Source organism: Lissotriton vulgaris, chromosome 1_1, assembly GCF_964263255.1.
Source record: "Lissotriton vulgaris chromosome 1_1, aLisVul1.2, whole genome shotgun sequence".
Lineage (NCBI taxonomy): Eukaryota > Metazoa > Chordata > Amphibia > Caudata > Salamandridae > Lissotriton > Lissotriton vulgaris.
Window position 1 is genome coordinate 1429755787 of NC_141685.1, and position 24156 is coordinate 1429779942.

Below are 24156 nucleotides of genomic sequence, written 5' to 3' on the forward strand. Positions count from 1 at the left end.
GAAACACTTTGGCTGTATCTTAATGTTTAAAGGATATATGAAATAAAGGACTTACAACGCACAACCAACAGTACCTGAGAAAGAACTCTTATTGCTTATCGTCTCATTATTGTATTTATCTGTATTGCCTCTCATCAACCTTTAAGCATCTAGTTTTCAAAAACATTTGCGGTTGGTAGGTTTCCATGAATGGCGGCTGAGCATGGCTCCAAATACTGCAGCTACCCCTTTTGCTAATCTCTTCATGCAGTGCTTTAGGGGCTTTTGTGCCCTGGTCTCTTGGCCCATCTACACAAGTGGGGTAACGCTCTTATCTGGAGACGTGTGGGAACTCAGAGTGGTAGGAAATTTGAGGCACCCAGTGGATTCCAAATGTTGTCCTCACAGAAATGTGAGGAAAATGTGTGTTTTTAGTCAAAGTTGAAGGGGATTGTGTTTAAGAAAAAGTTGTTCGATCCACGTGAAGCGTACCACCCTGGATTTTGAACTGTCTGGGTCTGGTATGTTTTTCCAGGTGGCTGTCAACCCAAGCCCAAAAAGTGAAGTCATTCACCATTACAAGTGGGACAATACTGGGAGTTAGACACACTGTCCTGACCCATACCTATAGACGACACCCAAAAGAATCAAATGTCCTCGTGCTTGCATTGGGAAAGGATTATTTAGTCTGCAGAGGAACAGAAAGACTGATGCTTTGGGGTGAGGGTGGGACCTGATGGTACGATGGGCTATACCTACCCCAATATTTTATGAACAAAATATTATTCCTGCAATACAATGGGCTTTTTGCCTCTCCCCCTCTCCTGGGCAGATTGGAGGCAAACCTCCTTTCTTCCCAGAGAGGGTGGACAAAAGAATGGTATGTCCTTTTTTGGGGTGGGTGTGTAACCAGTGCCAGAGTCCAACACCCACACCACTTTCTTTTGCACCAAATGAAAAATCCCAGGTGTTGGGTGGACTGAGGCAACTGCCCAATTGGGAGCACCCATCTGCCACCAGGGAGGCAGAAAGGCACTATTGACCCTTCTTGGGTGGGAGTATGGCTCGATACCAGGGTTGGCCACTTCCTCCTTTTGTTTATTTTGAAGCTGTTCTGAAATCCATAGTGTTCAGGGAACTTTCTGTCCTCTGGTTGGGTGGGGGGCAGATTGGGATTGAATACCCTTACCTATCCCCAGGGGAGTAGAAAGTCTATTGGGCTGATAGGTGGGGGAGACCACGGATCCATGCCCAGAGGATATAGAGGAAGTCTGCCAGACTCCTCCTTCCAGAATCCTCAGGATTGTGCTAATGCTCAAAGGGGTCCACCTCTTGACGGCCCCAAGTCTGGAATGTGAGCACACACAGACTGTTGGGATAGTCAAGCGAGGGAAGGAAAGAGTAGGAACAGCTGGGAGGGAGATCTGGGACAGACATAGAAACACAAGCTAACCGTGTATCAGTAGACCAGTATCTTAACAAGAGAAATCACCACATTCCAAAACTGCTAAACCTCATATACCCTACCTGCAAAGGAAAAAGGTAAGCGTTTGATGCCAGAAGAGAGTATGGTGGATGCAAAGTTTCCACATTAACTATGAAGAAAGAAAGAGAGTATACATATGAAATAAATCCTACCCTGTTTAACACTCAATTATACTTGCAATGATTCCTTCTCACATATACCTAAGAATGCATGTGGAGGCAAATGTAGATGCATGAACATAACAGACTGGACACCCCTTTTTGATATCTCTCTCCTGGGAAAGAAGAGAAAGAACAACCATTAGTGAAATAAGGTAATCACTGGCTAGGTTAATAACAATCTTAACCTAGCCCAGTATAGCAACTGTTCAATGGGCAATGCCTTTATCAGCGTTCTATCTTCCACATGACACGAAGGAGGACAGCAATATTCTTCTGCCCTAATTTCCAGCACTGTTATTTATCACAATGTCTTTCAAGCTAGGATAGCTCTCTACTGTGAGTAACCCAAACAACTCAACGGTGTAACTAATGACAATAATGGAAACCTCCCCCGCAAGAGACTGTGTAATGTCAGCCTCAACCAATGGAGGAGATGCCCCAAAGGAAACTAAGGAGTCCGTGAAAATAGGAAACCTCCCCCGCAAGAGACTGCGTACTGCCGTTCTCAGCCAACGGGGAAGATACACACTGAGGAGTGTTGCAAGGTTTCAATGAACCCTGCAGCCTCTTCCGAGATGCGGAATGAGGAGAATGTTCTCACCGCACTCTTACCGCCTGTAGGTAACAGTAGACTGTAGGAGTCGTCCGAGGTTTGTTCTTCATAATCGGCAGCCATGGTGGTTTCCGGCTGCCCTTTACTCAGTTTCCTGCATGACGTCCAGATCACGTGCAATGTGATTTGCGGGGCATGCCGGGAACTGTAGCTTGCATAAGTGTTTTTCGTTTCCTGGTTAACGTGTGTTTGACAGTCAGTGCGTAACCGGCTTTTAAACCCAGACACAGTCTTTGATGTCTAGTGGGCTTGCTGGCTCCCACTAGAGCACATTTGGGATATCATCCCCAGCCTGTCTGCACATGCTTTGTGGGGTGGAGCATGGCCATTCCCATGGTGGGCAGCCACCACCCCTATATGTTTTATTTTCAAAACAATTTCTCTGGTGTTTAGTGAGCTTTCTGACCCTCTCAGGGGGCTTATTAAGGTAATCACCCCTATTTTCCCCCAAGGGGACACAGAGAGACTGTCAGGATATGTTGTTTAGTTGGGCAGGCATGGCTATGCCTGTGATGGGCAGCCTCCACCCCTATATATTGTGTTTTTTATATGTCCCTGGGGTCTAGTGGGCGTTCTGCCTTCTGGGGCGGCAGACTGGGGATAATCACCCCATCTTACCCTTCAGAGGACAGCAATAGTGGTAGCATATCTGTTTGGGAGGGTGGAGGTGAGGGAATGGTAATGCCCATGATGGGCAGCACCCACCCCTATTTTTATATGTCTCTGTGGTCTAGTGGCCTTTCTGGCCCTTGGGGAAGATTGGGGGTAATCACACTCATCTGCTCCCAGGGTGGCAGCAAGACTGACAGCATATTATTGGAGGGTTGGCCAATGCCATGCCCAAGATGGAGCAGCCCCCACCCATATATTGTATTTATATATCACAGGTGTCTTGTGGGTTTTCTGCCCCCACCTCAGTGGGACAGATTGGCGGTAATTACCCCATCTGCCCCCAGGCTGGCTAAAAGACTAACAGTATATTTTGCTGAGGCTGGGGGCATGGCCATGCCCATGATGAGCAGCCCCCACTCCTAATTTCTTTATTTAACTAAGCTCTGGTGTCTAGTTGGCTTTCTTTCCTCCTGAGGAGCAGATGAGGGGTAATTACCACTCACACAGCCCCTGGAGGACCTAAAGAATGATATATCAAGGGGTGGGAGAGCACCAGCCCTTGACTGAGGGGCTGATTCCCCAAAATCCCTGGTGTCTAGTGGATAGATCCCTGCTTGGGGATTGCTCTTCAAACGCCATCTTCAAGCAGGGATCCACTGGGCAGAAATATTATTGGAAAGGGGAGATTCTCCCTTTCCAACTATGACTTTCCCATCTCAATTAGTGTTCAGGGGGATTGAGATATGCCTCCAAAACATTGATTTAGTGAAAGTAAAACAAGCCCATTGGCTCATTTTACTTTGACTTTAGTGTAAAAACATCAGCATGCCCTATGTGCTGATTATCATTACATTAAAGAAGAAAAAAAGACTCTGGCAGCTTTTTCCCGAGCAGTCTGAGATTAAACTTAAATAAAGGAATACCTCTGATGCAGTGCAACAGAGATGCCATTATATGCCTCCCCAGTGTTGGTCAATTACTGTCCCATTAGACGAACTGGGGAGGTAGCCATTGGCCAACACTCGCACTCAAGGGTTTAATATTATAAATGCCAAAATGTTATTTACAAAAATATTGTGGTATTTAGTATAGTTAGCATTAATGTCATAATATGATTTTTTATTATTCTTTTTTATAAAGATGTGTTTTGTTAGATTTACATTTTTGATGCGTATATTTTTGTTTATTGTTATCTTTTATTGGATTCATTTTTTAATGGTATGAGGGTTGTTTTGGGATTTGGGTGGTTACTGGTATATTCATAACTAAATAAAAAATCATTTTCATTAATAATGTATTTTTAAATGAACCTAATTTTAATATGTGATTTTTCAAAACTGTTGTTTGTTCATGTATTTTGAGGTGTACATTGTTATTTTTCTATTTTACTAGTTACAGGGATTAGTGGAAAAGCTGGGTAGGTAGTTTTTTACTGCTAGGTGATTACAGTTATTGTGTTTGTTGGTTCTAATTTAAAAAGAGGCACTTTTTAGGGGGTTATACTTTAATACATATTTAAACATAAAAGCTTCAGGTTTTAGTTTCTTTTATGTGTTGTATCACTTCAAGATTTTTTGTGGGGTTTGTGTTTTTTGGTAATTCAAATTATTTTGATATATATTTAGGGATTATACATTTTTAAGTAAAATTATACTCAATGTGCACACAATTTCTGTAGAAGATGATTTACAGAAAATATTTTATTTATATTATCCATTTTTCTGATGTTTTCAGTAGGCTTGAGAGAAAAGTTCTAGAAAAGTATATTGTCCCTTCAAAGGCACACATATTTATATTCTGTCCCAAGACAGTAGTTAGAATAATAAAGCTTACCTCTCAAAATAATGTACTTTGCTCGATTTTTTGGTTTGTAGTTAGACTAGGATAGTTGCCCATGCCCCATTTGTACACTTTCCTAATATTTGCAAAACTGGAGTTAGAATAGTGAAACCCCCATTATTATGGACTTTTTCGTGTTTGAGCAATTGGAATTAGAATATTATATGTGGCCCTATTCATAGGCTCTTCACAATGTGTTATGTATTGGAGTTAGAATAGTAAATCTAACCCCGCCAAAAAATGCACTATACCAAATGTTTGTAGAACAGGGGTTAGAATAATAAATTTAAACCCATTCCAAATAATGGAATTTCCACATTGTTTGTGGAATTTTCAATACAAGAGCAATTTCTTGATGCCATATTAATGCATTAGTTTATAGATAACGGTGTGCAGCAGCATTACAAAAGTAACAATCTCTTTGAGTAGTAAATGAAAAATATTCATTTTCTTTAATCCTCATATAAATATATAATATAAAATCAATAACAAGTACAGGATTATGATTGTTTTATTTGTGGCTTTTTTTTTACTTTACAAGCAAAAATCTTCAATGTTAATTTGTTTTACAAATAAAATGCTATATTCTACAATAGTAGATTTGTTTATACAAGTTAACATAGCATTGCATGTTTTTAATTGTATATTTTATACCAATTTTAGTACTTTGTTTTTTGCGTTCTTGAACTTTTTTAAATTATTTTTTTATTGATTCAATTCATGTCACAAGCATATAACATAGCAATTGTAATCAATACTAACAAAATTATCTATAAGTGCCGTTAACAATCATAAGATAAATTTGCGAAGGAAGCAGCAACGAGACAGATTATAATAATATGGTCATTAAGAAACCTAAATCAATTATCTATTTCATATACTGTATCATAGACTCTCATATCTAAATCGCCTGTTTTTGCTGTTTGGCTGATTTTAAAGCATATAAACTATATTCCATATTAAAGACATGATAAAGTTTTGCCCGCCACATCTCAAATGTGGGAGCCTCTCTTTGAAGCCAACATGAGGATATACAAAAACGAGCCACAGCTACAGCAATAAATAATACGTATTTAAATTTGTACATTGGTTGCTCATCTGAGGTATTCCTCCATGTCCCTAATAACATCATTGCCTTCGTTATTGATATGGAGATACCTGTGACTTCTTGCAGAAACATTTCTATTTGTTGCTTTAATTGCGACAGTGCTGTGCATTAAAAAAAGTGCACACTATCTGCTCGATCAAAATGACATCTAAAACATTTACCATAATTTTTTCTGCTATATCTATGGAAGTCTGCATCATCTCTCCCTCAACCCCTAAACATGCAGCCCATTTAAGGTCATAAGCAACTAAATCATCCTTTTGAGATTCAATTAGCATATGGTATAATACCCCTATCTTGGACTTCCTTCTAATAGCCTCTACCATTGGAAGCGTTGTAATTCCCTCATACAGGTGATGTCTAACAAGATAATCACGCCGTTGCAGGTGCTTAAAAAATCATGATATTGCAGATGATAGTTTTCAACTAATTCCTTGAATGAGCATATCACCACTCCCTTGTAGTAGTTACCCAAATATCGAATCCCCTGCATCTTCCAACACAGCATCTTAAAATCCCAAAATATTTCCGGAAACCTGACAGCTGAATCGAGTGGAGTATAGTAGTTAATTTGTGGAATATTCAGCCACTTACATACCCTTTTCCAAGCCTTATAGGCAGAAATCATAATCTTAAACCTAGTTTTTTCATAGTAGCTAGGCTTGGAAAATTTCAGTACCACGTTTCTAGCTTCTTCCCCTAGCATTAATTGATATATTGAAGGAGCTTCTGCTTCTACCGCGTCTTCCCCTGTCAATAGAATATGTATGTTTTGCAATAAACAAACATAATAGTAAAAACAAAAATTCAGAACAGACCAACCTCCCCAGTCTAGTAGTAGCATCATGTATTTAAAAGCATTCCTAGCTTTCCATTGGCCCCAGATAAATCTGTCACATATAGATTGAAGCCCTTGCAGCTGTTTATTTGTTAACTCGAATGGCACTGCTCTAAAGTAATAGAGTACTTTAGGAAGGACAGTCATTTTTAAAACATTTCGTCTTCCAACTAACGTCAAATGCAAACACTCCAGACATCTAGCTGCTGCTTAACCGCTGAGGTAATAGTACCCTTATTAACCTCAATGAGTTCTTGTAGGTACATTCTGATTTTTATACCAAGATATTGAGCTTTATCCGTTACCCGACTCTCCCCTGGACAAGCCAGGTGGGTGCATAGTATCTGAGTTTTGGCTGCATTAAGTTTGTATTCCGACACCACCCCAAATTCTTCAGTCAACTTTTCTAGCTCCCTCATGGCCTGTGCAGGATCAGCAGAAGCAACAATGATTTTGTCAGCATATGCTAGAACACGTATCTGGTAAAGCCCGCATTCCTCTTATCATACTGCTTTGTTCTAGCATCTGCACAAATGGGCCAATATATGGCGCAAAGAGTAATGGGGAGCAGGGACATCCCTGCCTTGTTCCCCTGTTAATACAAACTTGCTAGAATTCCCTGACCATGACACAGATTCTAGCTCTCGGAGATTTATGCATACTTTGAATCGACTTAATAAAATCTGGCCCAAGCCCCATCCCACGCATAATACCCCACAAGAAAGCCCAAGATACACGATCGAACGCCTTCTCCTCGGCATCGGGAAATATTAAGCCCAGCTTTTTATGATACACATTAGCAAAATCGATGCGAGTAATAACTCTATGAATATGATTAATAGTGCTATCTTCATGCTGATTTTGGGGCTTTACCTGTTGTTTGTTGTGGCCGCTGTTTCTTCCCTCACGGCCGGGCTTGGCTCCACCCCCCTGCACTGGGAACGACCGGCCGGGCTTCGCTCCGCCGGTCCACCTGTTTCCTCCTGCCAACAACCCCCAGGAGCTTTTGGGGCAACGCTGACATCACGAGTGACGGCGCCTGGAGGCGCATAAAGCCGCAGGGGCTGAGCCCTCTGGTGCTATCTTCATGCTGATTTTGGGGCTTTACCTGTTGTTTGCGGTGACCGCTGTTTCTTCCCTCACGGCCGGGCTTGGCTCCGCCCCCCCCCTGCACTGGGAACGACCGGCCGGGCTTCGCTCCGCCGGTCCACCTGTTTCCTCCTGCCTACAACCCCCAGGAGCCTTTGGGGCAACGCTGACATCACGAGTGACCGCGCCTGGAGGCGCATAAAGCCGCGTTAGGTCCCTCGTCCCGCGAGGACGTGCGCGGGACGTGCCGGGCTAAGCACGGGCAAAGAGCGGGCCGTCTGTGGCCATCCGGGGCAGGACGAGGCTGGGCTGGGCCACCCCCCTTACCTTGGAGCATACAAATGTAAGACTGTAAAATACTTCCTGACTCCAGAAATTCTTGATGCTTGGTGAATGTTGTGGTTAGTTTATCACATCATTTGACTTTAATTAGTTTAATTGGGCTACTGTCTATCCCCTTCTTTTGTCTCTGTACACAAAGTTCGTACACATATCAAACATTATAGGAACATGAGTGGCCGCCCAAGTAGGTCTAGGAAATCTCTGGTGGGAGGCTCAGTCCAAGGAACCCTAGATCTCTTTATCACAAGGGCTGCCTCTGCGCTCGAACGAGAGATCGAAATGACGGAAAGGCGTCTATCAATAGAACAATTGTACAGTAAACGTTCATCTTTGGGCAAAATACAGCTAGCAACCACCCCACCAACTCAAATTCCTCAAAAATCCCAAGATGTAGGTATTAGCATTCCAATACTACTTCAAGACCAAACATCCCTGTCGTCAGCACATACAAATGAGTCATCTACTGACTTACATTTAGAGATCATTTCAGAGGAGCAAATATCTACCATCTCCTCTAGGGATTCCTCATCCAATGAAATGTATGATAAATAACAGCTCACAGTCAAACAATAAGAAACAGGAAATGTGGGGTCACACATCATAACAGTAGAAATGCAAACATACCTAAATCACCCAGGAACTGTGCAAAGAACGCCGAGAAAAATGTGGGCAAGTACATTCAGGATTGCCATACTTTACCTACCCACTTTACTAGTGATTTAATGGGTAGCATGGAAAAACTAGTTAAATCACTAATACTCCCGTTAGCAGAACGAATAAAAAGAATGTCTGAACAACTAGGGAGAATAGAAAAAGCCAGTTCATCCAATACAGAATTGATTAAAGAAATTGCCAAGGCAAGGGACAACCAACAAAATCACAAAACACATTTAGGGTCAACAGTAGCCGAAAAATCACCTAGCAAGAATCCACGAATATCTCAAGCTAAGAATATAATGGCTTCCCCGACAACAGATAAAGGACAGCCTAGACACCACAAAGATAGCACAGAGAGCCATGAAAAAGCTAAAGATAATCCCCAGACGACTGTTCCTATGAGTCCCTTTCCAGCTAAACCCCATATACCGAATAGGGACGACAGATCGGATGAACAGACTAACAAAACTGATAATCACCAGACCAGTGCATCTAGGAAGTTTCTCCCAGCCAAAGTCCAAATGTCACACCAGCACAAAATTGACTTACCACCAGAGGCGGCACCCTATGTCGTAGTCTTAGCTGGGGTACCGGAATTAATAGCGGGAAAAACTGAGGGCTACCAGGAACTTAAAAACAAAGTTATATTTTGGCTGAGGAATAACAGGCCATTAACACCCAATATAAATGGGGAAATTCTTCATGTCAGAAGACTTGGATGGGTAGGCCCCAAACCAAAGGACATTAGAGGGGACGTCATTATAATAAATTTCAGGGACCGCAGAGCAACCAGACACACAAGTGACTGGTACTCTGAGAGAAGAGGGGAAGAAATCTCCACTTGTAATCTTAGTTATTTTTACCCTCAATCCCTACTGGCATGTCCCTCAAGATCTAGGGCCCTTTACGGGCATACTACCAAAAACCACGGTTTACATGGCCTTGATTTTGATTTTAATGTTCCAATATATAACCACCTATCCTTGCTCGCTGGGCTGGAAGGAGTCGACTGACTCTCTATCCAAGAGTCCGGGGCCCACCACGTTTCAAAGCAATTAGTAAACCTACAAAACCAAAAAGATAACTTAAAGGATGGCAATCAGGCTGAATCCCACTCTACATAGACCGACAATCCACTGTAAGGCAGAAAACGAATGCGCTATGACAGAAGAACTACCATTAGGTATTAAAGCGCCTGGAACTCTGGGATATATTGAAGAGCCACATATGGAACAACCCCCAGGGTTAGCCGACCTGACAATTCTTAGTTGGAATATTGCTGGGTTAGAATCAAGACTGTCAGAACCACAGTGGGTACAGTTATTGAATGGCAAAGATATTATCATGTTCCAAGAGACATGGGCCACAGATAATGTGTATATAGAGGGTTATCACTGTTTTAGTGTGACAGCACCCTAGCCTGACTTTGTTCGTGCGGTAGGCGGCCTATTTATCGGAATTAGAATATCAGCGGGTGGCACCATCAGGGACTTACCAACTATGAACCTGAACATAGAGGTCTTAGAATACAAGAGACAGACTCAGATTTACATAATAAATTTCTATAATAATGATTTTTTTCTCTGTCCCAAATAAGAATTTTATAGAGCTCTCTAATGTTTTATTAAATTTGGAACAAAACACAGTTACAGAGGAGGAGATAGGGTTCCTCGTTGAGGGGGATTTTAACGTAAAAATCCCAAAGAACCATTGGACCAAGGAAAAAACTCACTTGGACCGAACTGAGAGAAGGGGTTTAGAACTAGATAAACTGTTAACCAAGCACATTCTTAGCAACGCAATGGAAGCAGGACATACCCCCAGTAATTGCTACGTTCCTACTTTTAGAGGTAGAGGTTGTTCCTCGACCATTGACTTTATTTTTATGTCCCCTCATTTAATAGATCTTATAACAATGACTAAAGTTTTGGAAATATCATATGGAGACCACAACCCCCTTATAGTTGTTTTACGCTTAGGCTCCAGACCTGCATATGTTAAATCCCATGGAGCTAGAGACATTACCACCTCAGGAGATGGTTTACGACTGAAATGGAGGGGAGTTGATAGTGGTGCAATACTAGAAACTGGGAAAAAGGAACATCCCCACCTGATCAATTCCTGCCTATCCCCTGGCGGGAACGGTTTAAGGATAATTACGGATTTTGTCAAATTATGCTTAGTCATAAAAACTCCCTGTAAGTTCCTCTACCTAAGATAGAGAAAGATCCAAGGTGGTTCGATTCCGCCTGCTCGACAGCGAATAGGGCACTGCGTAGGGCTCTAACTACAAAACCCAGATGCACACCAGAGGTACAGGCAGCAAGGAAAATCTATAAATCTAAAATTGCTGAGCGAAAAGCCACATTACTGATAGAGCAGTGGGAAGCACTGGTCGGAAGTGCAACCCACAAGAGCAGTAACTCCTTTTGGTCCGCCGTCAGAAAAATGCGAGATATGGGTAAACAACTAACTACAATCAGCTGCACCGTAACCAGTAGTGCTTGGGAGGCCCATTTTTCCAAAGTATATGCCACCCCAATCGAGGAAACAATAAGCTTTGCACCTGGGAAATTGTGCTGTTTGAAGGTTGGTCTTCAGGAGGTAGAAGTAGCCATCAGACAGAGCCTGGAAACAAGGCCCCTGGTCCTGACGGACTCCCAATAGATGTCATCAAGTGGAGCATGGATTTATGGGCACCGATCCTACTCAACGTTTTTAATAGTTTGCCCCTAGTTCCGATGCCCAACACTTGGTCTACTAGCACCATCGTCCCAATATTTAAAAAGGGCGACAGGTCAGATCCGATCAATTACAGACCAATCTTGCTATTAGACAACACTTTAAAGATCCTGGGGCGTGTTCTCTATAATAGGGTGTTGGAGTGGACGGAAGACTGTGGATTGCTGGACCCCTGTCAGATGGGATTTAGAAGCAGGATGGGTACAGTGGAGCAATGTTTAAACTTGAAACTAGTGATTGACAAGTATAACATTGCTCGATCGTCCCCGATCTATCTTGCATTCATGGACCTTTTATCCGCATTCGACCTAGTCAATAGATCTAAACTCTGGTCTATTCTCTTGGATTATGGGCTAGATGAGGCCCTTGTAAACTTTTTGGCTTATCTCCACACTGACCTAAAAGCGCAAGTTAGAATTGGGATGGGTGGGGAAGTCTCCGGGGCTATCAAAGTAGGAAGAGGGGTTAGACAGGGGTGCTCTTTAGCACCCCTGATTTTTATCATTTATATCAATGGGCTAACCAATTCTCTAAAACAGGTGACTCCAGACGTCCCAATAATTAAGGGTCAACGTTACCGGTTGTCTTATCCGCAGACAATGCGGTCCTAATGGGCCGCACCCCAAATGCGTTACGCTCACTTGTTAAAACTTTCGCAGAATATATGGAGGCATTAGATCTGCGAGTGAATTTTAAGATATCTTTTATAATGGCATGTGGCCCAGGGAAACTGAAGCTCAATACCATATATGTGGGGACTGATAAGCTAGACTCTGTGAGCACATTCCCATACTTGGGGATGGTTTTTGCTGCGAACGGCTCGTGGAGTGGGCATTTGGCCCACGCCACGGGCAAGTTCTCAAAAGCCATCAATTCCATCTTGAGCTTACCCCGTCCAAAGAAAATAGATGCCACTAAAGCTATTTTACATTTTTTTAAATTAAGGTGCGTACCAGTAGCCACATATGGGGCAGAGGTTTGGGATTTGGGTAAAAACACTAGTATCCATCGAGAAGAAAATCGTTTTTGTAGAAAGATTTTGGGCGCTCCAATCTCATCATCTGAGTTCATTTGCCACAAGGAAGTAAATTTGCCCTATATATGTGATTTTATTAGGACTAGACCAGCTTTATTCTGGCTCAGGATATGGAAGAACAACTTGGCCGCCTTAACGCAGGATATTATAACTTATTGCATTGGTTGCGAAAAAGGTTTAGTAATCCCCTGGCTCGCGGGAGTCCTTAAGACTTTGGGGGCCATTAGGATGGCGGGCTCGGGAAACGGGACCACCCGCCTCGAGGGCGGGGGTCCCGAAATGTGCATTAGGATGCGCCCACCACAGTGGCGGGCGCAATCCTCATTTTATCATTGTGGCGGGCGGTGCTCACTGCACCGCCCGCCACAATCTGCAAAGCAAATGCACGCATTTGCATACACGAATCGGCAGGCACCCCGCGGTGCCTGCTGCTTGGTGTATGCATATGCGGGGGGGTACCATAGGTACCCCCCCATTGCACCGTAGACGTCGGCCATCACCAGGGGGGCCCGCAGTGGGCCCCCAAACCTAGGACCGCCTGCCTTTCCGCGGCGGCATTGCCGCCACGGAAAGGCTCCACAGAATGCCAATTGTAATATGGCTGGCGGTGTCTCACAGACAACGCCACCATATTGAACATATTCCGCCCCGGCCGCAAGGCGACCGGGGCGGAAAACAGCCAGGCGGTGTTTTTTACCGCAGCGGTCTCCCCCGCCATCCTAATATGGCGGGGGGGAATTTGGCAATGGATGTCGGGCGGATTGCCTCCGCCAGGCCGGCGGTGGCTACCGCCAGCCTGGCGGAGGCAATCCACCCGACATCATAATGGACCCCTATGTGTTCCGTGGGCAGGGGTGACCTCTTTTCTGATCCATCCAAAATAGAGCCTAAAGACAAACATGAGTTAAAATACGCACTATACGCACTTTACAACTCTGAAAGAATGGAAAAGGAAACACTTAAAACATCAGTTGTGACTTATATGGGCAATGAATTGATTAGGCAACCACTTCCATTATATCTTACCCTCCCTATGACCAACTGGGAAAGATCGTTGCTGTTTCGCCTAAGGGCTAGTACTGTAAAATTTTTGCTGTGTTTTCCCATGGGTTTTCATCAGACATCACATCTTAAACCTTGCCCTTGTGATGGAATAAGCACACAAAATGACTTGCATTTCCTATTTTTCTGTACATTTAATTTAAAATATATTAAATGGTTTTTATCATCATATTTTAGAAAACGAAGAACACTTTCCTTAAAGGATTCTTATCTAATGTTACTTTCCCTGGACACTGATGAATTGGTTTTTCACACCAGCACTTTTCGGAAACTGATAATGCGTGCCCGCAAAATGATGGAAAATCGGTGAAAACTAAATGTATGAGAGCTGTAATAATTCTAAATTCTGTGTATTGTAAATAGATTTGTAAAAAGATTGTGGAACTGTTTTTTTGTATATGTTACTTTTATGAATTTTATGAAATTCGAATAAAGGTCTTTTGAATTGAATTGAAATAGTGCTTCTACCAGGAATGAATCCAAGTTGGGACGTTGAAACCAAGGGTGTAATGACCCGCATTAGCCTATTAGCTAAAATCTTGGCATAGATTTTCCCATTCACATTTAGCAAATGTATCGGTCTATATGACCCTGGTATATTAGGGGGTTTATCCCTTTTTTTAAACACAGCAATATTAGCCTCATCCCAGGACGGGGCGCATTCGCCAGCTGTGCTTCCTGAAAAACACCCAACATATCAGTTTTCACGTCTGGAATAAGCAACTGATAGATTTCCAATGGTAGTTTATCTGGACCGGCAGCTTTCCCCTGTGATAGCTGTCCTAACGCTGCCTCCATTTCCTCAATAGTTATTAATTCTTCCAATACTGCTTGCTCCTCAACACTTATCCGATTCAATACTAATTTTTGACAATAATGTTCAATATCTAATTCCTCAAGATTGTGTTGTTTATATAGTTCTTGATAAAACTCATGAAAATCCCCCATAATGCCCTCCTCTATTTCGACATCAGTCACGGCCAAAATTCTTTGAGAGGACTGTCTAGCTCTAAGTCTCTGTGCAAGATGCCGCCCGGTCGACTCTCCAAAGTCATATCTACTTTGTTTAGAGGTATTATATTGAATGGCGATTTCCTTGCACCAAATCGCATTGATTTTTGCTTTGACAGACGTTAACTTACTGTTTATAGCTTTAACATCTAGCCCCTGTCTAAGGATCTTCATCAATTCCAGTTCCGCTTCCCGAAGCACATCCAACAACTGGTAAGTTATTGTTTGCTCTTGTTTGAGTTTAGCTAGCCCAAAACTAAGTGCCTCGCCATGTATTCCAGCTTTAAGAGTGTCCCACACAATAGGACCCGAGGCAGATCCCCTATTTATATCAAGAATATCCTTTGTCCACCTAATCAGGTGATCTCTAAAGGCCTTATCATGCAATAGTTTCCTGTTAAAAGAGAATTTCCTTCCGTCCTTCCTCTGCCTAATCATATATAAGTCCAGCAAAAGAGGACCATGATCCGCGGTGATTCAGGGCCAGACTGCATTTTTGCACCAGCTATGAGTTCCCTAGGCATAAATAATTTATAATATATTTTTGATGTAGATGTGAGTAAAACATAAATCCAGGATCTGCCTGTTAACCTTACTCACCTGAAATCCAGGTTGTTCAACTTGAGAGATGAGACGCTAATTCTCTTCCGCCCCCTAAAAACCTATACTAGCCCAATTGGATGTACAACTCAGTTGTTTTCTTTGTATGCTCAGATGTGTGATCGTGGCGACAGAAGAGTCCCGGATTATGCTCAGGGATTCAAAGGTAAGTGATTGGAAGTTTCATTAAGCACAAATATCTGTTCTTTCAGTTTTGTAGCTCCTTTGTTATTACCAAAGTCTTGAGTCTGTAAACAATGTTCGGAAAATCAAAGAATACACACTCGCAAAAACAAATGGAGTTGTTAATTACCTTTTTTCCTTTATGCGCGCTTCTCTCTATGTAAGCTTTTTCAAAGATCTTACTTGATTTATGATTTCTATTTCTTTTGTTGCAGACAGGACAGGTTGCCCCTCGGGACCGGAAAGGAAGATTCGCAGTGTTGGTGTCACCATGGAAACCCTGCCGAAGCTGGATAACCACCGAAACACTTCTTGCACTGGAGAGGTGCCTTGAAGACTGCAGAGGAACACACGGGACTGGAGCTGCTCTGGAAATCAGGTGAGGAAGAGGATTCAACGAGCACAAGTGAGTTCTGTTGTAATGAGGGGCATTTTATACTGTTTCTTTGGGTCGGGTTCTTCAATTAGGGTGTGGTTAGAAAAACATGGGAAGCATGCTTCAACTGCCATTAGGGCAATGTGCTGAGTATGCCAATAAGCCCCTGAGATCAAACTGAATATCCAGTTTATTCCTGCATCAGATTGTACAAAAATGTTACTTTGGCCTATGCTTGTGCAAAAGGAGACAACTTGAAAACCCCTCTTAGTAAAATATAAATAAGGAACATTATTCATGACAAAGTAAAAACAAAAGACACACAGGGCCAATCCTCATTACACAGTATGGGGCTGGCTATGTTCTTAGTACAAACCCTAACACTGCCTGAGGTAATGTTCTCCATGTATCCTGTAGCCCATGATCTCTCAATACTTGAACTAGGGCCTTAAAAACTTTAGGTTTGCAGCCCACATGCTTATATTTGGGACTTAAAATGTGCCCCTCTAGATGGATCTTAAAATCACTGCATAAAATTAGCGGAGTGGGCCAAGATGCCGATTCAACATCTAGATCTTCCAATATACCAGCTTCATCCACATTTGACCCATAAACAGAGCAAATAGTAGACTTAACATTCAACAATCGCCCATCTCCCATAATTATCCATCTTTACCCTCCCTGTCCCAGTGATGCCACCATGTACCAAAATAGCGACTCCGCCAATGGTGGAGGTCTGCCTGGTTGCAGCCAGAAGTGTGTATCCTAATTCTTCCAACAATTTGTGTTTAGTCCACGGTATATGTGTTTCCTGGATACACAAAATGTCTGGTTTTATAATATGTAATTCTGCGGCTATCCTACGCCTTTCATTACTATTATTTAGACCACAAACGTTAAAAGAACATATACGAATTCCCTTAGCTGCCATATCTCCCATATCTCACAAAGTAGACCAATGATAACTGACACATTCTTAGTCTTCGTCTTAATCTTAGTCTGATACTTATTGACCATCCTGAAAAATCGGAAACATTTGCACATGGATTGATTTTTGTGAAATGCACCCCCACCATCCCCTCGCACCACCCCCTCACCCCCCCACAGTGCCCACAACCCCGACCCTCCACGTGCCACACCCCCCACACTCCCTCTCCCCAGTTTTCAGGCAAACAGACCCATGGCCCTATTGATGTAGAGTGAGTACTCCCCCCTGTGTGTTCCCCCATCCTCCCCATCGCAGTCTGGCTAGCACAAAACTAAATGAAATACATTGCTTGGGTTTCCCATAAATAACCACATACTAAATCCGATAACCATGCACATAGCCCAAACATAATTCTAACACCATCAGGTTGTACCAGCTATAGAATTCTAAACTCTTATACACGGCTATGAAGGCAGTAAAAAACAGAGATACAAAAGTAAACATTTATATTGAGGCCAAGTATTCCTTCACTGTCGATTCTGTGGTAAAGAAGAGTGTTTGACTTTTCACCATCACTTTAAGGGTGGCAGGATTTAACAAGAACACTTGCGCTCCTTTCCCCTGAAAAGGAGGTATTAACTGACGTAACTGCCACCTTTTCTCTACAGTTTAGTGGCAGAAGTCCGTCGCATAAAAAATTGAGTTCCCTTCGCAGCCCGCTTTTTATCTGGCTGTGCCAGGTCGTATATCACCTGGCTTGCCAGAAAATTACCAGACAAATCAAGATTGCTCTTGGTCTGACATCCTTATTACCGGATTTTATGAGCCTCTGTTTAAATGTGAACCTGTGCGTCCTCTGAACTTCGTTGGACCAATTCCAGTCTTTTAATTCTGGGAAGGCTTCAGTGAATAATTCCACAACAAATTTGCAAATATCTTGTCTTTCGATACCCTCAGGAATTCCTAAAATCCGCATGTTATTCCTCCGAATACGATTTTCCAAATCTACAAGTTTGGTTTGCACATCCTCTTTGTATTGCTGTGAATTATCCACCAATGTCTTTTGTTTCGAAATGTCGTCTTCTAGTGTGGAAATTCTTGCCTTCGCCTCATTCAACCGTTCCGTGAAAGATTTCGCTATCCGCCTAACGGCATTCTGTAATTTTTGACAGCAGCATGTGTTTTAGTGCTTTCCGTAAGAGTCTCAGCTCTATGCTCTGTAATGCATTGGTAAATTGATTCTAATGAAATCTCCCCTCGCTGATTTGATGCTTGAGATCATTCATCTCCTTCACCCCCCTTTGCCATTGCTAGGGGTGGTTCAATTGCAATTGAACTAGAGAGACAATCCCTTATGTTGACCTGACCTTCAGCTTGAACCTCCTTGCAAGCCCTTTGTTCTTGTACCATGGTCGTTTTGAGATTGTCCCCATCCGGATTTTAAGTATTAAGCTCTCTATCAGAACTAATCCCAGTTCTTTCCGAAAAAAGTTTTCAAGCCTGATTCCTCATCCCCATCATCATCAGATGAATGATCCGACAAAGAGAAGAAATTTCTTTCTACTGAGTTTCTCTCCCTATTAGCACCTTCAAGGCCCAGATCAACTATTGCGTCTGATGTAGTAGTCTCCTCTTGCTGCCCTGTTTGTGCTGCTGCAGAATTAATCATATTCACAGTCCCTCATATATCGCAGGAATAGGAGGTATTGTCTCCTGATCAATACCTTTTTTTAATGAACCGGTCGTTATGGTGCTCCTTCCTCTGTGCTCCCTCTGAATGCTCACTCATAGATATTCCATCGTTTTCATTTATTTCCTTAGCCAGACTCCGAGTATATACCACAGTAAGTTGTTTTTTTGTTGGCACAAATATTTTATGTATCTGGGGTGCCTGCGCTAGCTTCCAATTGCTGAGCTCTTGTACCACAGTCTCTACACCATCTTCATCTACCCGACCTTTTGTACAACTAGCTTAGAGAGCGGACCTACTCACTGCATCTCTTATTGGCTTAGTTTTACCCCCGCGACCAGAATTTTGGAGGCATGTTGTTAAATATATTAGAGCAAAAGCACCTTATTTTATAACAGTGTCTTAAATGTTCTAGATTCTCTGAGAGGTAGATCAAAATAAAACTCCCTTTAAAACGTTATTACTGCTACAGTTGCTACAGTTGACTAGATATATTAACCGCCTTTTCCAGATGCCCACTGATATCGAAAAGTTTTTTTTCCCTCACAGACAGCCTGTCTCACGAAAACCACCAACCGCACTCACTGCCATGATCTTCACAACCACGACTATTCACCAAAAAAAGTCTCAGGAGGTTGGGGCAGTTTAGGGTGGAACAGTGTAGCAACTTGCTGTTACATTTACCTCTCTTGACAAACCAAACGAAAGTTCAGGCGGTTAAGGCAGTTTAGATGAGACAATGTAGCAGCCCACTGTTACAATTAACGTTGTTGCCGGAAAACAGTCACCATAGCCGATTCAGCACTTTGTCCTCTTCAAACGCGCTTACCGGGTGTCCTCCGGGAGTTATTGCTGCTTCTGTCGAATCTCCAAACCATCGCAATCTCCCTTCCCCCGCAGCATTCCTTTCAGCAATACTAGAAAATTCAAGCCGCCGCCACTGCTCGCAGCTGCAGCGCTCACACACTGGAATACGGAACCCGCTGCACACACTGAACACGCTGAACACACTGGAGACTCTGCGGCTTCTCAGCCTCCACACCCTTGCTGAGCTGCCTGCCACCAATCCGGTGATCGTCAAGTGATATGTAAGTAGATCTTTCTGCCTTTATCCTCGCTCCTCCTTAGCTAAATCTCGATGCCCCCTCGGCCGTACAACTGTTGGAAGGGGAAACGACGCTGGAGCTCCTCACTCACACAGCCTACTCGGACGCCATCTTGCCTATTTGCATTCTAGAACATTGTCATTTTGGGCACTGTTGAATCCAAATAGGAAACATGCTGGAATGTCTTATTTCCAAAGAGTTTATTTATTGTGTTTCCATTGCTCAGCGTATAGGACTTTTAAAATAGTTTTTCAGGCTTTTGGAAGGTATTGATGAATGTGATAAGGAACCTTATTTTCATATTTTTTATGGAAAATTAATTTTTGCATTTTTGTGATATGTCATTGGTAATATCTTCTAAGGTGGATGATTGTCCTGTTTCTACAGCTTCAGACCTGTGAGGGTTTTCCTTTATGTGTTTACTTGGAGAAATACGTTTTGTGTGTGTTTATTTTTTTAAATATGTTATTAGTAATGTGTTCAAATTTGTATGTTAAAGATGGGGGCCAAATGTACGACTATTTTATTTTTCTCCTCGCACTTTGCAACTTATTGCGAGGCGCAAATTGTGAGGCGCAAAATAAAATGTACAACAGTGTCTTTAACACTGTTTGCGATTCCCAATGGGATCGCAAAATGCGAGGCTCATTATTATTAATGAACCTCTCACAATTTGCAAGTCCATTGAGAATAACAGGCCCTCCCAGGGATGGTGGCTGCTGGGCTCAGCAGACCACCATGTCTGGGACTGTTTTGAAATAAAGAAGGTTTTTTAGGTTTCGACCTGGCGTAGCACCTGCGAAGCAGGTGCTACGCACAGGGCGAAAGCTTTTGTTTACACTATGGGGGACTTGAACACTCCCCTTCTCCCATTGGCTAGCTCCATAAATGGAGGCTAGCCATTGGGAGACAGAGGCTGGCAATCACGCTTTCTGGTGAAAACGCGATTCGGGGGCGTTTCTGGGACTTTTTTTAAGCCCCGCCCCTTTGTCCCGGGCCGCGCTGTCATTTGCTGCCGGCCCGGGACACCCCCCCTGACGTCATTCCCGGGCCGCGCTGTGATTGGCTGCCGGCCCGGGACCTGACTTGTGTAACATTTGTCTCCTCATCACATGGGCCAGAAGCGATAAGGTGTGGAGAAATGCACAGCATCGCCTGGCAACAGATGTAGGTGGTTTGCCTATTGTACAAATTTTCTTTGCCACAGCTTGTCTAACTTGTAAAATGCACAGCCGTGACCACCGAACTAATGTTGTATATTGAAGGAAGGGCTAACTTGCCGTTCCGGTTAACTTCGGCAACCCCGTTTGCCCTGTCGTGGCAATAAAGTTCATTTGAATCAGAGACAGGAAGGGGGAGGGACGGGCCCGTCACAGGTCGTGAGCCCGTCCCAGGTCGTGAGCCTGGGGCAGAGGCGGCACTGTCCTGCGCTCGTGTTTCTGCCCTACTCGCACCCTTTCTCCGAGGAGCGCTCCTCCCACACTCGCCTGCCCTGTGAACGGAGCAGGTCCACCGCACCGGGCGGCATTGGACTGGGCGGGGCTAAGAGTGAATCACGGACACTACCTTCAGGAGAGAGGTATTCACAACACCCGGAAGCCTCCCACCGGTAAAAGAGGTGAGTGCCGGGAGCCGTCAGAGGGGCTGGAAAGTCCCCGGGCCCATCGGTAAGAGTACCCAGGTGCACCGTGGTTTTGTCCTAAATGGAGTATGAGGTTAGCCCCAGCTCTCGAGAGCTAGCGTTAGATGTCTGTGCAATTAAATAATATTGAGCGCAGTGCGGAGAGGCATTACAGGCAGCACTAGGAAAGCTGCGTGATGCAAGAAAGGAAGAAGCCTTGCGTTTTCAGAAATGGATGGGGCTGCTGCTGTTAAGTCTTTCTCTATCGTTTCCCCCTCTGTTCCTCTTTTGAAAGCCACTCGACGATCTCTTGCACAGTGCCTAGAATCCGCCGGCGTTGCTATGCTTCCAAGAAGTGGTACCTCTGGGCGCTATAAATACCCCTAGCAAAACAAATAGAAATAAAGGCCTGTGAGGCGGTCGTGAGGTGACGCACTGCGTTGTGCAAGAAGCATGGGCTTAATGAATGCTGGGCAGCCTGGGTGGTTTGGCATGAACTGGGGTTAACACTGCCCCTCTGAAGCCAGGGCAATCACTCTTCACCTTCAGTCATTACTGTAACTTCCCACATCCCCTTCTCTTGGCTCCGTCATTCCCTCCGTGGATAATAACTATCTCTCTCCGTGCTTCCTTCCACTGCAGCACCGCTCTCACCTCCCTCCAGTCTCCCCTTCCTCTGCAAGGCCGTCTGCACCCCCCTTCTCGATCCATCAGCCAGTCACCCTTTTCCTTCCTTCTACCTCCAGTGGTGCTGACTGCGGGGATCTTTGTTAGACCCCATGGTCACCGGCTCCAATCTGTGCGGGCCCGCTCGGTTCATCGCCTCCCAATGTCGATAAATCCTCTATAATTCATCAATGCACCGTCCCCACTGCTCAACACACATTACTGTACTCAAATCCAGTGGGTTCGTATAGCACGATGTATTGGAAACATGTGCTTTATGTCTTAAGTCAACTAATGGCCGACTTCTACCTGGTGTTTTTATCATACCTGCCTATATAAAGCACCTCGAAACGCTGCAGCGATGTCCGTGCTGTAGTAAATATAAATACATTCTTACAATGATTGCCGTTGAGCCGTAGTAATTTTCTCTTCACCATAGCGTATTCCCTATTGACTCCCTGCTCCCCCATCTTTACACACCCCTCCCCCTCCTTCTGTGCCCACCCGCACCACGCAGTGCAGTCTACCTGGGCCGCCCTCCCTTCCCGACAGGTATGCTCGTGGGGGAGTGTGGCTCCCTCCCAAGCTGTGGTGATGGGGGGTGCTTAGTCACGCCGGTGAAGCTTCATTGTGCTGTAATGAACGTGGGTCTCATTCCCATTCGGGCCGGCACGCACCGGTGCACCAGGGTGGGCGTGGCCTCACTTCCCAGGTATATTGTTGTGATGACAGTGCTGTGCCTGTAGGAGTGGGGGTGTAGTTATACGCCCTGCCCCCTGTGACAACCGAGACAACTTGGGCATGTTTAGTGTGAACTTGGGGGGGGGGGCGGATGTAGAGATACCCCCGCTCCCTGTGATAACACAGGCAGTCTGGGAATGTGTATTGTAAACCTGGCGAGGGGGTAGATGAAGAGATACCTACCCGCCCTCTGTGGTGATAACCCAGGCAGTCTGGGCATATGTTGTTTATAGTTGGCTGGGGGGTGGGTAGTGACACCTCCCCGCCCTTCTGTGATAACCGATATAGCCAGGGCATGAGCTGTTTAAACTGGGGAGGGTAGAGGGGCTAGATGTAGTGATGCGTCTCCGCCTCCTCTTATGACCCAGATAGCCTGGCAATGTTTATTTTTTTAAACCGGAGATGGGAGGGAAGGGGTTGATGTTGTGACACCTCCCCACCCTTTGATAGCTCTGCAGGTCTGGCCGGGTGTTTGCTTGCCTGCCAGGTGTGTGGCTCACATTACCGTCGCAGTGACTCGTCAGCTAGGAGCTTCTTACACCTAAGGCGTATTCTGGAGAGGAGGGGTGGAGTGGAGGCTAATACCGACTGCCACTTGTTTAACAATGTGTGAGATTGCTCTTTCTACTGCACGTGCTTTCACATCTTCCTTAAAAGAAGTGGGACTCAGTGCCAGAGCCTTTCCATTCTTTATCCATTTGTAGGTTTCGCCTACCAGACACCGTAAGCTGGATGGAGAAGACCTATTGTGGGCTTACTGCCCCTCCTCTGCTTATTACTGGCTGGCTTTGTCGCTCTCGTTTGCTGGCTTTCTTTAAACATGTAATATCATCCTGGGTTTGTTTCTGCTCTGGGCTATTGCCTCCTTACCATGCTTTGGCTTGGCCGACTTGTATCCTTTCACTGCTCGCTTTTTTGCCTAAACAATCCATGAGTACTTGTTTTCCAGCTCTCTCCCACGTGGGCTCCCCCCCCCCCCACGCCCCGAACTCTGGGTTGCCGTCTCCCTCGTGTTGCAAACTCTCCTTCGTGTGCTTCTCTCCCCTACCAAACTCCACCAACTCCCAACCCCAGTATAGCTTACCCTCGCGATCGTGCATCATACCACCACTTTTAAAAAATATATATTTTATTTTCAATCAATTTATTTTTAAAGACGGATCAGGAAGCAGATTACAGCTTTTTGTTCAGCATTTAAAAAAAGCACTACTGCGCTGCCTTTAGTCCAATTTATTATTCTCCGATCCATCTCTGATTGGTTAATTAAAAAAATGCTGCCTGCATCATTTGGTTGGCACATACATGCAAAATAGTGCATGCACAGGTCATCAAGCATTTGCACACCTACAAATTGATGCAGCTGCTGAACCTGTGTCATCGCACTGTTTTGTTTTTTCTTCTTCTTCATCTGGCCTTGCTGTACAGAATTGCCAAAAGGCATTGGTAAAAGTAGTAGCTCACAAATACAGATAGCTATTGGTTTTACCAATGGTTGCTGATTTTTTAAAAACGTATCTTTGTGTTTGAATTATGCCACCAGTTTACTGCATTTCAAAGTCAATAGTACAGTTTATTTGCACCAAAGAGAATCATATTATCCTGTGATATGTATTAAAAATAAAATATTTATTGTTACCTGTTCTAATCCCAGCAGCCTGCTGGGAATCACC